The sequence below is a fragment of the Lepidochelys olivacea genome, assembly GCF_965140295.1.
Source record: "Lepidochelys olivacea isolate rLepOli2 genome assembly, chromosome: 23".
Taxonomy (NCBI): Eukaryota; Metazoa; Chordata; order Testudines; family Cheloniidae; genus Lepidochelys; species Lepidochelys olivacea.
In genome coordinates, this window is record NC_140433.1 from 6,795,300 (window position 1) to 6,808,177 (window position 12,878).

The 12,878-nt window shown below is 47.2% G+C and overlaps 1 long non-coding RNA gene across 1 annotated transcript; it reads right to left on the reverse strand.

Annotated features, from left to right (window-relative positions):
• Positions 1 to 8,656: 8,656 nt before the first annotated feature.
• Positions 8,657 to 11,392, reverse strand: LOC311511489. The gene is made up of 3 exons (XR_014709296.1): positions 11,327 to 11,392; positions 9,672 to 9,799; positions 8,657 to 9,330 (listed from the first exon to the last, which is right to left on the reverse strand). It is a non-coding gene; the product is annotated as an uncharacterized lncRNA (long non-coding RNA).
• Between the last annotated feature and the right edge of the window lie 1,486 nt (positions 11,393 to 12,878).

Here is a 12,878-nt window from a genome sequence, read left to right on the forward strand (position 1 = left end):
GGAGGTGGTGGAATCTCCATCCTTCGAGGTTTTTAAGGCCCGGCTTGAAAAAGCCCTGGCTGGGATGATTTAGTTGGGGATTGGTCCTGCTTTGAGCAGGGGGTTGGACTAGATTAGCTCCTGAGGTCTCTTCCAACCCTGATATTCTATGATCTTCTGTCATTCCCCGGTGGTTTCTGGGATTGAGATTGAATTTGAGTGAAGCTTCCTCTGTGCCCAGTCTCCAGCTGTAATTAGCTCCATAGGCTCCATCTGAGTTTCAATGAAGTCACACAAATGAGGGTCATTCTTGTCAGTTGCCAGCTTGTGCAGATCAAGGAGTGACTGGTTCACATTCTTCTCCAGGTGCAAGGCACACTCCATTGCTGTCAACCCATTCTCCCAATCATCAGGAGACTCCAGGTGACTGATAAAGACCTCAGGAAATGTGCTGGGGATGGGCATGAAAGTGACTCTGCACAAACAGCCCCTCTCACCCGCACATCTCTCCTCCCCTTAGGAACTGCAGGAGCCTGTCCAGCCCTAGGAGAGCGAACACCTAGGAATGGCTGTCTGTTGGCCGGGGGGGGGACGGGACAGGGGAAGGGAGACATAAGGAGAGAGAGACTGAAAGAGGCAGTGGGAGAAATAATTGTGGGGAGAGATTCCCAGATCTCTAACCTGCCCACACATACTTATTGTGCATTTTTATTTTTTGTGTCACAAAGGGCTAGTTCCACCTGCTTTCCATCTACTTCGATATCAGCAGTGTAGTTCTCAGACTGTTGGCATGTAGACCTCAGGGAACTGGTCCTTGCTGAACATGATCAGCAGGCAGGTCTTGCCACAGGCACCATCTCCCACAATCACCAGCTTCTTTCTGATGGCTGCCATTGCTCGGCCACGGGACTCGCTGGCTCTGGCTGCTCAGGCTCTGCGGCACTCCTGGGCAGATTCACTTTCCTGTGAATGAGATGAGGTACAGGGAGAGGAAAAGCCAGTTTCTGACTCTCCCTGTACCCCCTGCTGTGGGAGTGTTCTGCCCTGGGGACAATGTCAGGGGGAATCCCCCAAAGTCACTTCTTTTGTTCTACTCTTATCTCAATTTGCAAAAAGAAAAGGAGGACTTGTGGCACCTTAGAGACAAACCAATTTATTTGAGCATAAGCTTTCATGAGCAAATAAATTGGTTAGTCTCTAAGGTGCCACAAGTCCTCCTTTTCTTTTTGCGAATACAGACTAACACGGCTGTTACTCTGAAACCTATCTCAATTTGGTTTCTTTGTTACTGGGAGGGTTTTAAAATATCTCTCTGGTTTAGTGCTAGTGGGAGGGGCTGGGTCAATGCTGTAATAAAGTGGCCAAACATTTCCTCAGAACAGAGTCATAGAACTGTAGGGCTGGAATGAACCTTGAGAGATGATCTAATCCAGCCCCCACCACTGCGGTGTCTGTCCATCCCGCCCTTAAAAACTCCAGTGATGGCCATTCCACAACCTCCCTTAGTAACCTATTCCTGTACCAAACTAGCCTTTTTCACAACCAAGTCACATGACTGACTCAGATTCAATTTGTGACTCACTATAACCCCCCAGATCATTTTGAGTAGGGCTGCCCCCTAGCCAGTTAGTCCCCATTTTGTAGTTGTGCATTTGATTTTCCTTCCCGAACTGTAGTACTTTGCACTTGTCTCTATTGAATTTCATCTTGTTCTTTCAGATCAATTCTCTAATTTATAAAGGACAATCTGAATTCTAATTCTGTTATCCTATGTGCTTGCAACTCCTCCCAGCTTGGTGTCATCTTCTAATTTAATAAGCTTACTCTCCACTCCATTATCTAAGTCATGAATGAAAATATTGGCTAGTACCAGATGCAGGACTGGCTCCTTTGGAACCCCGCTAGATACATCCTCTCTTTGAATACAGTCTTTCAAGAAATTGTACATCCCTTGTAGTCCTTACATATGTAGTGCTCCCTCTCCACCCGGTTACCTTCTTTAATGCCAATATGCTTACCGGTTTTGATGGACAGGTCTGGGTTCTTCTGGATCCCGCCACCCACTCAGTATCTTCTTTATTTTTCCCTATGAATTTATTTGGCAGTGCCTCCACCCTCCTCACTCCTTCCTGGCAGGGTCACCAGGGCAGCTTGGGAGGAAAATTCTAACCACAGGGTAACCCCCACTTACTTGCCAGATAGTTGGAGACTCCCAAGAAACATAAAACACTATTCTTAGGGTCACCAGTGCCCATGCTGATAATACCTGTGACTTTCCCCAGTCACGTGACCTGATGTAACAAATGTAAGATCAGTGTTCCGTTGGTACGCGTACTTTGTTAGGGCCCTTGATGACCTATGACCACGATATCTTCTCTGCAGTGGTTTAGCAGTGTGGCTGACTGGGATCAGTACAGCCCAAAGGACTCACAAGTGGGAGGAGGTGATAAGTCCCTCCCAGGTTTAATATGCAGCAGGTTATAAAATCCCCAAACCCTTACTCCCTGGCTTAAGGACACAGTTCAGGGAGTAGGGGGTCCCCAAAACAATTTCCCTGACTAACTAAAAGATGGTGCACTCACAAACTCCATGAACGATCCTCAGGTTCAGACTCTTGACTCCTCGGTCACTGCAGAGGGGCTGATCTCTGTTGGCAGGGATCCTCTTCAGTCAGGAGTCAGGCTGCTTTTGGTCTCAGGATTTCCCCTCACCACACAGGGGTGCAGGGCTCAAAGTGCAGATTACACAACTGTACTAAAATCCAAACTAGTCTCCTAGCCCAGCGTCCAGACACACTCGCAGCAGGCAGCAACCCTGGACTAGCAGCCAGAGCAGAGCTGATCATGTGGTGGCTGGTCTCACCTAGGGAGCTGGAGGGCGAACTCAGCCTGGCTGGGGAACTTTCCCAGCAAAACTCTACAAACTGGGAGTCATCAGTGCAGAAGGAAAAGCCCAGCTGAGGGATCTTGCTGTCAGGTCCCTAGAGGCCAGTTCTCAAGGGGAACCCTCCGTGCAGACCTGGGATTCGCCAGCTCCCCACACAGCCAGTCCTGCCTTTGTCCTGGTTGGCTCCAGATCAGACTCAAAAATGGCTTCTCCCCTTTTCTGAGCCCCCTGGGAGGGCCTCTCACTCCCTCTTGGTTGCCGGGCGGACTCTGAGTCTGCCTTGGCTCCCCCTCCCTACCAGGGACAGCATGCCTCTCCTTGAGCGGCCGGCAGACAGAGCCCCAGGAATCGAAGTAATCTCCTTGGGGGTTACACATATACACACATTTCCCTAGTTTGCTTATGAGGGACTTGTCGAAAGCCTTACTAAAATCAAGATATGCTCAAATAAATTTGTTAGTCTCTAAGGTGCCACAAGTACTCCTTTTCTTTTTGCAAGATATGTCATGTGTACAATGTCCTCCAGATCCATAAATCCAGATGCCTGTGAAAGCGGGAAATTAGATTGGTTTGGCAGGATTTTTAGTTAATAATCCATGCTGGCTATAACTTTACTATCCTAGGTGCTTATAAATTGATTATTTAATATTTTTTTCTCTCCAGCTTATGATGCTGCACTCTATATGATTTTATGAAAGTATGCTAATGAGTGTGAATATAATGTAACTGGAATATGCTTGCTACAAAAGGTCTCTTGTAAGTTTATAATCTACTGAGTGTGGTCATCCTATTTGTATACATGTATCATTCTTGAATCTGAAACTAGAAATATGAAATATAACTCTGAGGGCCTATTGTAATTATGCAAAGTGTGGATCATTAATGGTGGTTTGGAATCTTGATGGCTCTCACCAACTAGGACAATTGACTGTAGATGGCTCTGTTTACTTGTAAGTCTTCCTGTATACCTGTGTGCTGGCAAGTGGGTAATGAAGTCTTACAGTAACATGTGCTCATGTCACCTGAACCCTAATCCATCTTTAACCTGGTGCTTTTCCATTTAGAAGGAGGGGTGGGAACCCAGAGAGGGACAAAGGATTCCCACCTTGTGCAAAAGCTATATAAGGGGGTGGAACAGAACAAAGGGGGCTGCAGTCATGAGAAATCCCCTAACTAACAACTGAGCTGTAACAAAGACTGTACCAGGGGAAAGGATAGTGCCCAGACGCTCACGAAAGCTTATGCTCTAATAAATTGGTTAGTCTCTAAGGTGCCACAAGTCCTCCTTTTCTTTTTGCGAATACAGACTAACACGGCTGCTACTCTGAAACCAGACTAGGAAGGTGTCCAGTCTGTGATGGAAGCTTATTGAAACATCTCTGAGGGTGAGATTTTATCTGTATTTAGTTTTCTTACTGTACTAGGCTTAGACTTGCGTGTTTTGTTTTATTTTGCTTGGTAATTCACTTTGTTCTGTCTGTTATTACTTGGAACCATGTAAATCCTACTTTTTATATTTAATAAAATCACTTTTTACTTATTAATTAACCTAGAGTATGTATTAATACTTGGGGGGCCAAACAGCTGTGCATATCTCTCTATCAGTGTTATAGAGGACGAAGAATTTATGAGTTTACCCCGTATAAGCTTTATGCAGGGTAAAGCTGATTTATTTAGGGTTTGGACCCCATTGGGAGTTGGGCATCTGAGTGTTAAAGACAGGAACACTTCTTAAACTGTTTTCAGTTAAGCCTGCAGCTTTTGCGGGACGTAGTTCAGACCTGGGTCTGTGTTTGTAGCACGCTAGCATGTCTGGCTCAAACCAGGCAGGGCACTGAAGTCCCAAACTGACAGGGAAAACAGGCTCAGAGGTAGTCTGAGCACATCAGGTGGAAGTCCCAAAACGGGTTTCTGTGAACCAACCCGTCACACAGGTATCTAAGTAAGTCATGACTGGTCTTTATTCTCCAGGTCCTTGTTGTTCCCCTTTTATAGATAGGTATTATGTTTGCCAGTCTTTTGGGACCTCAGCATTCTCCAGGAGTTGTCAAAGATAATTGTTAACTGTTCCAAGATTGCTTCAGCTAATTCCTCACGTACTCCATTAGGCCCTGCTGACTTTAATACATCTAACTTATCTAAATATTTTTAACCTGTTATTTCCCCGTTATGGTTTCTGTTCCTTCCCCCTCTTGGTTAAGAATCATTGTTTTAAGTATCTGCTCAGAATTAAACTTTTTTGCTGAATGTAAAAAAGGCATTAAACACCTTAGTCTTCTTGATGTCCTCTGTTATTATCTTGCCTTCCCTGGTAAGTAGAAGACCTACACTTTCCTTCACCTGTTTGTAATATATTTATAGAATCCTTATCTTATTGCTTTTATGTCACTTGCTTGGCGTAACTCATTTTGTGACTTAATCTTTCTGATTTTGTCCCCACATGCTTGTGCTACTCTTTTGTTCTCATCCGTAGCAATTTGTCCATGATTCCACTTCTTTAGGATTCCTTTTTAGTTTCTGGTCATTAAAGAGCTCCCGGTAGAGCTGTATTGCCCGCTTACTATTCTTTCTAGCTTTCCTTCACATTGTGATAGTTTGGTGTAGCTCCTTTAATATTGTCTCAAAGAAACTGCCAGCTCTCCTGGACTCTAATTTTCACTTTAGATTTTATTCCCGTGGGACCTCACCTACCAGTTTTTCGAGTTTGTTGAAGTCTGCCTTTTTGAAGTCCATTATCCTAATCTCCTTGTGCTTCTCTCATTCATCCTTCTCATGGAATAATGAAATCATCACTTCAAGATGACTTTTGCTCACATTGCTCTCTGCCTTCAGTTTCCTAACTAATTCATAGAATTATAGAATATCAGGGTTGGAAGGGACCTCAGAAGGTCATCTGGTCCAACCCCCTGCTCAAAGCAGGACCAATCCCCAATTAAATCATCCCAGCCAGGGCTTTGTCAAGCCTGACCTTAAAAACATCTAAGGAAGGAGATTCTACCACCTCCCTAGGTAACGCATTCCAGTGTTTCACCACCCTCCTAGTGAAAAAGTTTTTCCTAATATCCAACCTAAACCTCCCCCACTGCAACTTGAGACCATTACTCCTTGTCCTCTCCTCTTCTACCACTGAGAATAGTCTAGAACCATCCTCTTTGGAACCCCCTTTCAGGTAGTTGAAAGCAGCTATCAAATCCCCCCTCATTCTTCTCTTCTGCAGACTAAACAATCCCAGTTCCCTCAGCCTCTCCTCATAAGTCATGTGTTCCAGACCCCTAATCATTTTTGTTGCCCTTTGCTGGACTCTCTCCAATTTATCCACATCCTTCTTGTAGTGTGGGGCCCAAAACTGGACACAGTACTCCAGATGAGGCCTCACCAATGTCGAATAGAGGGGAACGATCACGTCCCTCGATCTGCTCGCTATGCCCCTACTTATACATCCCAAAATGCCATTGGCCTTCTTGGCAACAAGGGCACACTGCTGACTCATATCCAGCTTCTCGTCCACTGTCACCCCTAGGTCCTTTTCCGCAGAACTGCTGCCGAGCCATTCGGTCCCTAGTCTGTAGCTGTGCATTGGGTTCTTCCGTCCTAAGTGCAGGACCCTGCACTTATCCTTATTGAACCTCATCAGATTTCTTTTGGCCCAATCCTCCAATTTGTCTAGGTCCCTCTGTATCCTATCCCTCCCCTCCAGCGTATCTACCACTCCTCCCAGTTTAGTATCATCCGCAAATTTGCTGAGAGTGCAATCCACACCATCCTCCAGATCATTTATGAAGATATTGAACAAAACCGGCCCCAGGACCGACCCCTGGGGCACTCCACTTGACACCGGCTGCCAACTAGACATGGAGCCATTGATCACTACCCGTTAAGCCCGACAATCTAGCCAACTTTCTACCCACCTTATAGTGCATTCATCCAGCCCATACTTCTTTAACTTGCTGACAAGAATACTGTGGGAGACCGTGTCAAAAGCTTTGCTAAAGTCAAGAAACAATACATCCACTGCTTTCCCTTCATCCACAGAACCAGTAATCTCATCATAGAAGGCGATTAGATTAGTCAGGCATGACCCTCCCTTGGTGAATCCATGCTGACTGTTCCTGATCACTTTCTTCTCATGTAAGTGCTTCAGGATTGATTCTTTGAGGACCTGCTCCATGATTTTTCCAGGGACTGAGGTGAGGCTGACTGGCCTGTAGTTCCCAGGATCCTCCTTCTTCCCTTTTTTAAAGATTGGCACTACATTAGCCTTTTTCCAGTCATCTGGGACTTCCCCCGTTCGCCACGAGTTTGCAAAGATAATAGCCAATGGCTCTGCAATCACAGCCGCCAATTCCTTTAGCACTCTCGCATACAACTCATCCGGCCCCATGAACTTGTGCACGTCCAGCTTTTCTAAATAGTCCCTAACCACCTCTTTCTCCACAGAGGGCTGGCCATCTACTCCCCATGTTCTGATGCCCATCGCAGCAGTCTGGGAGCTGTCCTTTTTAGTGAAGACAGAGGCAAAAAAAGCATTGAGTACATTAGCTTTTTCCACATCCTGTCACTAGGTTGCCTCCCTCATTCAGTAAGGGGCCCACACTTTCCTTGGCTTTCTTCTTGTTGCCAACATACCTGAAGAAACCCTTCTTGTTACTCTTGACATCTCTTGCTAGCTGCAGCTCCAGGTGCGATTTGGCCCTCCTGATTTCATTCCTACATGCCCAAGCAATATTTTTATACTCTTCCTTGGTCATATGTCCAACCTTCCACTTTTTGTAAGCTTCTTTTTTATGTTTAAGGTCTGCTAGGATTTCACCGTTAAGCCAAGGTGGTCGCCTGCTATATTTACTATTCTTTCGACTCATTGGGATGGTTTGTCCCTGTAACCTCAACAGGGATTCCTTGAAATACAGCCAGCTCTCCTGGACTCCTTTCCCCTTCATGTTAGTCCCCCAGGGGATCCTACCTATCCATTCCCTGAGGGAGTCGAAGTCTGCTTTCCTGAAGTCCAGGGTCCATATCCTGCTGCTTACCTTTCTTCCCTGTGTCAGGATCCTGAACTCAACCAACTCATGGTCACTGCCTCCCAGATTCCCATCCACTTTTGCTTCCCCCACTAATTCTTCCCTGTTTGTGAGCAGCAGGTCAAGAAAAGCTCCCCCCCTAGTTGGCTCGTCTAGCACTTGCACTAGGAAATTGTCCCCTACGCTTTCCAAAAACTTCCTGGATTGTCTATGCACCGCTGTACTGCTCTCCCAGCAGATATCAGGAAAATTAAAGTCACCCATGAGAACCAGGGTGTGCGATCTAGTAGCTTCTGCGAGTTGCTGGAAGAAAGCCTCATCCACCTCATCCCCCTGGTCCGGTGGTCTATAGCAGACTCCCACCACGACATCACTCTTGTTGCTCACACTTCTAAACTTAATCCAGAGACACTCAGGTTTTTCTGCAGTATCGTACCGGAGCTCTGAGCAGTCATACTGCTCCTTTACATACAGTGCTACTCCCCCACCTTTTCTGCCCTGCCTGCCCTTCCTGAACAGTTTATAACCATCCATGACAGTACTCCAGTCATGTGAGTTATCCCACCAAGTCTCTGTTATTCCAATTACATCATAATTCCTTGCCTTCACCAGGACCTCCAGTTCTCCCTGCTTGTTTCCAAGGCTTTGTGCATTCGTATATAAGCACTTGAGATAACCTGCTGATCGCCCCTCATTCTCAGTATGAATCAGGAGCCCTCCCCTCACAGATGTTCCTGCCTGTGCTTCCTCCCGGTATCCCGCTTTCCCACTTACCTCAAGGCTTTGGTCTCCTTCCCCCGGTGAACCTAGTTCAAAGCCCTCCTCACTAGATTAGCCAGCCTGCTCGCAAAGATTCTCTTCCCTTTCTTCGTTAGGTGGAGCTCGTCTCTGCCTAGCACTCCTCCTTCTTGGAACACCATCCCATGGTCAAAGAATGCAAAGCCTTCTCTCCGACACCACCTGCGTAGCCATTCATTGACTTCCACGATTCGACAGTCCCTGCCCCGGCCTTTTCCTTCCACGGGGAGGATGGACGAGAACACCACTTGTGCCTCAAACTCCTTTATCCTTCTTCCCAGAGCCACGTAGTCTGCAGTGATCCGCTCAAGGTCATTCTTGGCAGTAGCATTGGTGCCCACGTGGAGAAGCAGGAAGGGGTAGCGATCCGAGGGCTTGATGAGTCTCGGCAGTCTCTCCGTCACATCGCGAATCTTAGCTCCTGGCAAGCAGCAGACTTCTCGGTTTTCCCGGTCAGGGCGGCAGATAGATAACTCAGTCCCCTGGAGGAGAGAGTCCCCGACCACCACCACCCGCCTCCTTCTCTTGGGAGTGGTAGTCATGGAACCCCTCATCTCAGGACAGTGCATCTCATGCCTTCCAACCAGCGGAGTCTCCTTCTGCTTTCTCCCCCCAGACATATCATCTGTTCCACTCTCCGCAATGGTACCTGTGGAGAGAACATGAAAGCGGTTAGTTACCTGTGTCTGCGTTTCTTCTTCTTAGTCAGAATCAGGTGTAAAATGGCCATCCTCCAGTTACTTCTTCCATCTTCTGAAAGAAACAAGTGTCCCCAGTACATTCCGAGAGCTTATTGGACACTTTGTGTTTGGTTGAATTCCTTTTCTAACAGATATTGTCGTCCCTCCCACCCCCATTACTAACTGTCTTTTGAATTTTTCTGTTATTTGCCTGACAGTCTAGAACACCAGTGTGCAGGGAAAGAGCCTGGGGGGAATTGTGATGTGAAATTATTTCCTGTTCTGACATGTCCCCAGTTGCCCTTTTTACCCTAAAAGGCTGCGGCATAACATCCATGTTTGCTCCAGATCATTCCATCCTTCCAGAGACCGGGGAAGTTAAATGGCTGCTGTGAAGCCAGTGGAAGTAGGGATTATCAGGGTGTTGCTGGTGGGTTCCTGTTGGAGGGAGAAGGGCAGTAAGTACACAGGGTGTGGGCACTTCTTGGATGGGGGAGGGGTTGGTCTAGAGGTGGGAGGAGGCAGGTAATACACAGGGTGCAGAAAGGGAGGGGGACAAGGTGTGACAAACTTGCTGCGATTTGTTTACTTAGAGGCCTAGATCCAGGCAACAGACCCCTGGGGTTTGTTGGTTAGAATTCCCTAATTTGTTGAACAGGAAACAACACCCTCCAATCTGGGAAAAAACATACCAGACTCCAGTACAGGAGCTTGAGGCTGCTGTAGGATATGAAGGGGCATCCACCAGTGAGGCCCAGGGAAGACACCCCATCCTATCCCAGCCAGCGGCTGTCAATGAGGAGGGTTTTGGGATTCCGACCAGAAAGTTGTCCCTGGGCTCCATCTCCATCTCCATCTCAGCTTCTGGCTAGTTAGGTAATAGAGGGGACAGTCTCTCCTCATAAGTCATGTGTCCCAGCCCCCTAATCATTTTTGTTGCTCTCCGCTGGACTCTCTCCAATTTGTCCACATCCCTTCTGTAGTGGTGGGACCAAAACTGGACGCAATACTCTAGCTGTGGCCTCACCAGTGCTGAATAGAGGGGAATAATCACTTCCCTTGATCTGCTGGCAATGTTCCTACTAGTACAGCCCCATATGCTGTTGGCCTTCTTGGCAACGAGGGCACACTGATGACTTATATCCAGCTTCTTGTCCACTGTAATCCCCACACCACAACGCAAATAAATTTGTTAGTCTCTAAGGTGCCACAAGTCCTCCTGTTCTTTTTGTGGATACAGACTAACACGGCTGCTACTCTGGAACACACCACAACTGTTACCGTCTAACACTTCCACAACTCCCAGCTATTTGCTTCCCTCCAAACGCTGTAGTTTTAATTTCTGCCAAAGCTACATTTAACCCTTCACTCTCTTTAAATCACGTACTTATGCATTCAGTTCTTTAACGTGGTGCATTTTGTCTGTAACAACTTCGCTGCCAAGTACAATCCCCACAACACAGCTGCCTTCCCCTGTGCTGTCTTTACCGTGGGATTGTTCACAAAGGCAGGAAAACATTTGTCTCCATGGTCACCTATGGATCTTTTACTCTTAAAATTTCAGTGGACTATGTCAGAGCTCCGTCATGCTCTATCCAGAAAAACATTTCCTATAAGTATCCAAAGTACCCTCCATTAAAACTTCAGAAAAACAAAAGTGCGAAGGGGGGTGGGGGTGGGTAGGGTGGAAAGCAACCAATTAGCCCTGTGAAGCTATTTGAAAGTACAGGCTAAAAGCAGCAAATTTAGCAAACTGAGGAGGAGAAGAAAAGGTTATGGTTAGCTTGGAGCGAAGGATAGGGCTCCCTAGGGTAAAACAGTTGGGAACCCTTTCCCCTAGGTTTTTATCCTGGCTCTGGGAGAAAAGTGGGGGTTGTTATCGGCTCCTGCAAACCCTGAATTTGCCCCCCCCCCGTGTCTGCTGCTTTTGTCTGCATGTCAAGTGAATTGCAAAAGTGCCATTACCTGGTGTCGTTAACCATTTGGAGCAACTCCATGTATTAACCTGCTCACTCTCCCATTTTCACTTTGAAACCTTTTTTCCTGTACTCCCCTGCAACCAAGTCGCAGCTCCTGTCTTTTAAGGTGGTCTGTTAACTCTGCTTCTGACTCCAAACCCTGTTGTGCCAAATTACCTTTAACCACCCCTAACTCTAAGCCCTGGTCTACACTAGGACTTTAGGTCGAATTTAGCAGCGTTAAATCGATTTAAACCTGCACCCGTCCACACAATGAAGCCCTTTATTTCGACTTAAAGGGCTCTTAAAATCGATTTCCTTACTCCACCCCTGACAAGTGGATTAGCGCTTAAATCGACGTTGCCGGCTCGAATTTGGGGTACTGTGGACACAATTCGATGGTATTGGCCTCCGGGAGCTATCCCAGAGTGCTCCATTATGACCGCTCTGGACAGCACTCTCAACTCAGATGCACTGGCCAGGTAGACAGGAAAAGAACCGCGAACTTTTGAATCTCATTTCCTGTTTGGCCAGCGTGGCAAGCTGCAGGTGACCATGCAGAGCTCATCAGCACAGGTGACCATGATGGAGTCCCAGAATCGCAAAAGAGCTCCAGCATGGACCGAACGGGAGGTACGGGATCTGATCGCTGTTTGGGGAGAGGAATCCATGCTATCAGAACTCCATTCCAGTTTTCGAAATGCCAAAACCTTTGTCAAAATCTCCCAGGGCATGAAGGACAGAGGCCATAACAGGGACCCGAAGCAGTGCCGCGTGAAACTGAAGGAGCTGAGGCAAGCCTACCAGAAAACCAGAGAGGCAAACAGCCGCTCTGGGTCAGAGCCCCAAACATGCCGCTTCTATGATGAGCTGCATGCCATTTTAGGGGGTTCAGCCACCACTACCCCAGCCGTGTTGTTTGACTCCTTCAACGGAGATGAAGGCAATACGGAAGTAGGTTTTGGGGACGAAGAAGAGGATGATGAGGAGGAGGTTGTAGATAGCTCACAGCAAGCAAGCGGAGAAACCGGTTATCCCGACAGCCAGGAACTGTTTCTCACCCTAGACCTGGAGCCAGTACCCCCCGAACCCACCCAAGGCTGCCTCCTGGACCCAGCAGGCAGAGAAGGGACCTCTGGTGAGTGTACCTTTTAAAATGCTATACATGGTTTAAAAGCAAGCATGTGAAAGGATTACTTTGCCCTGGCATTTGCGGTTCTCCTAGATGTAGTCCTAAAGCCTTTGCAAAAGGTTTCTGGGGAGGGCAGCCTTATTTCGTCCTTCATGATAGGACACTTTACCACTCCAGGCCAGTAACACGTACTCGGGAATCATTGTAGAACAAAGCATTGCAGTGTATGTTTGCTGGCATTCAACCAAAATCCGTTCTTTATCTCTCTGTGTTATCCTCAGGAGAGTGAGATATAATTCATGGTCACCTGGTTGAAATAGAGTGCTTTTCTTCAGGGGACACTCAGAGGAGCCCATTCCTGCTGGGCTGTTTGCCTGTGGCTAAACAGAAATATTCCCCGCTGTTAGCCACAGGGAGGGGGGAAGGT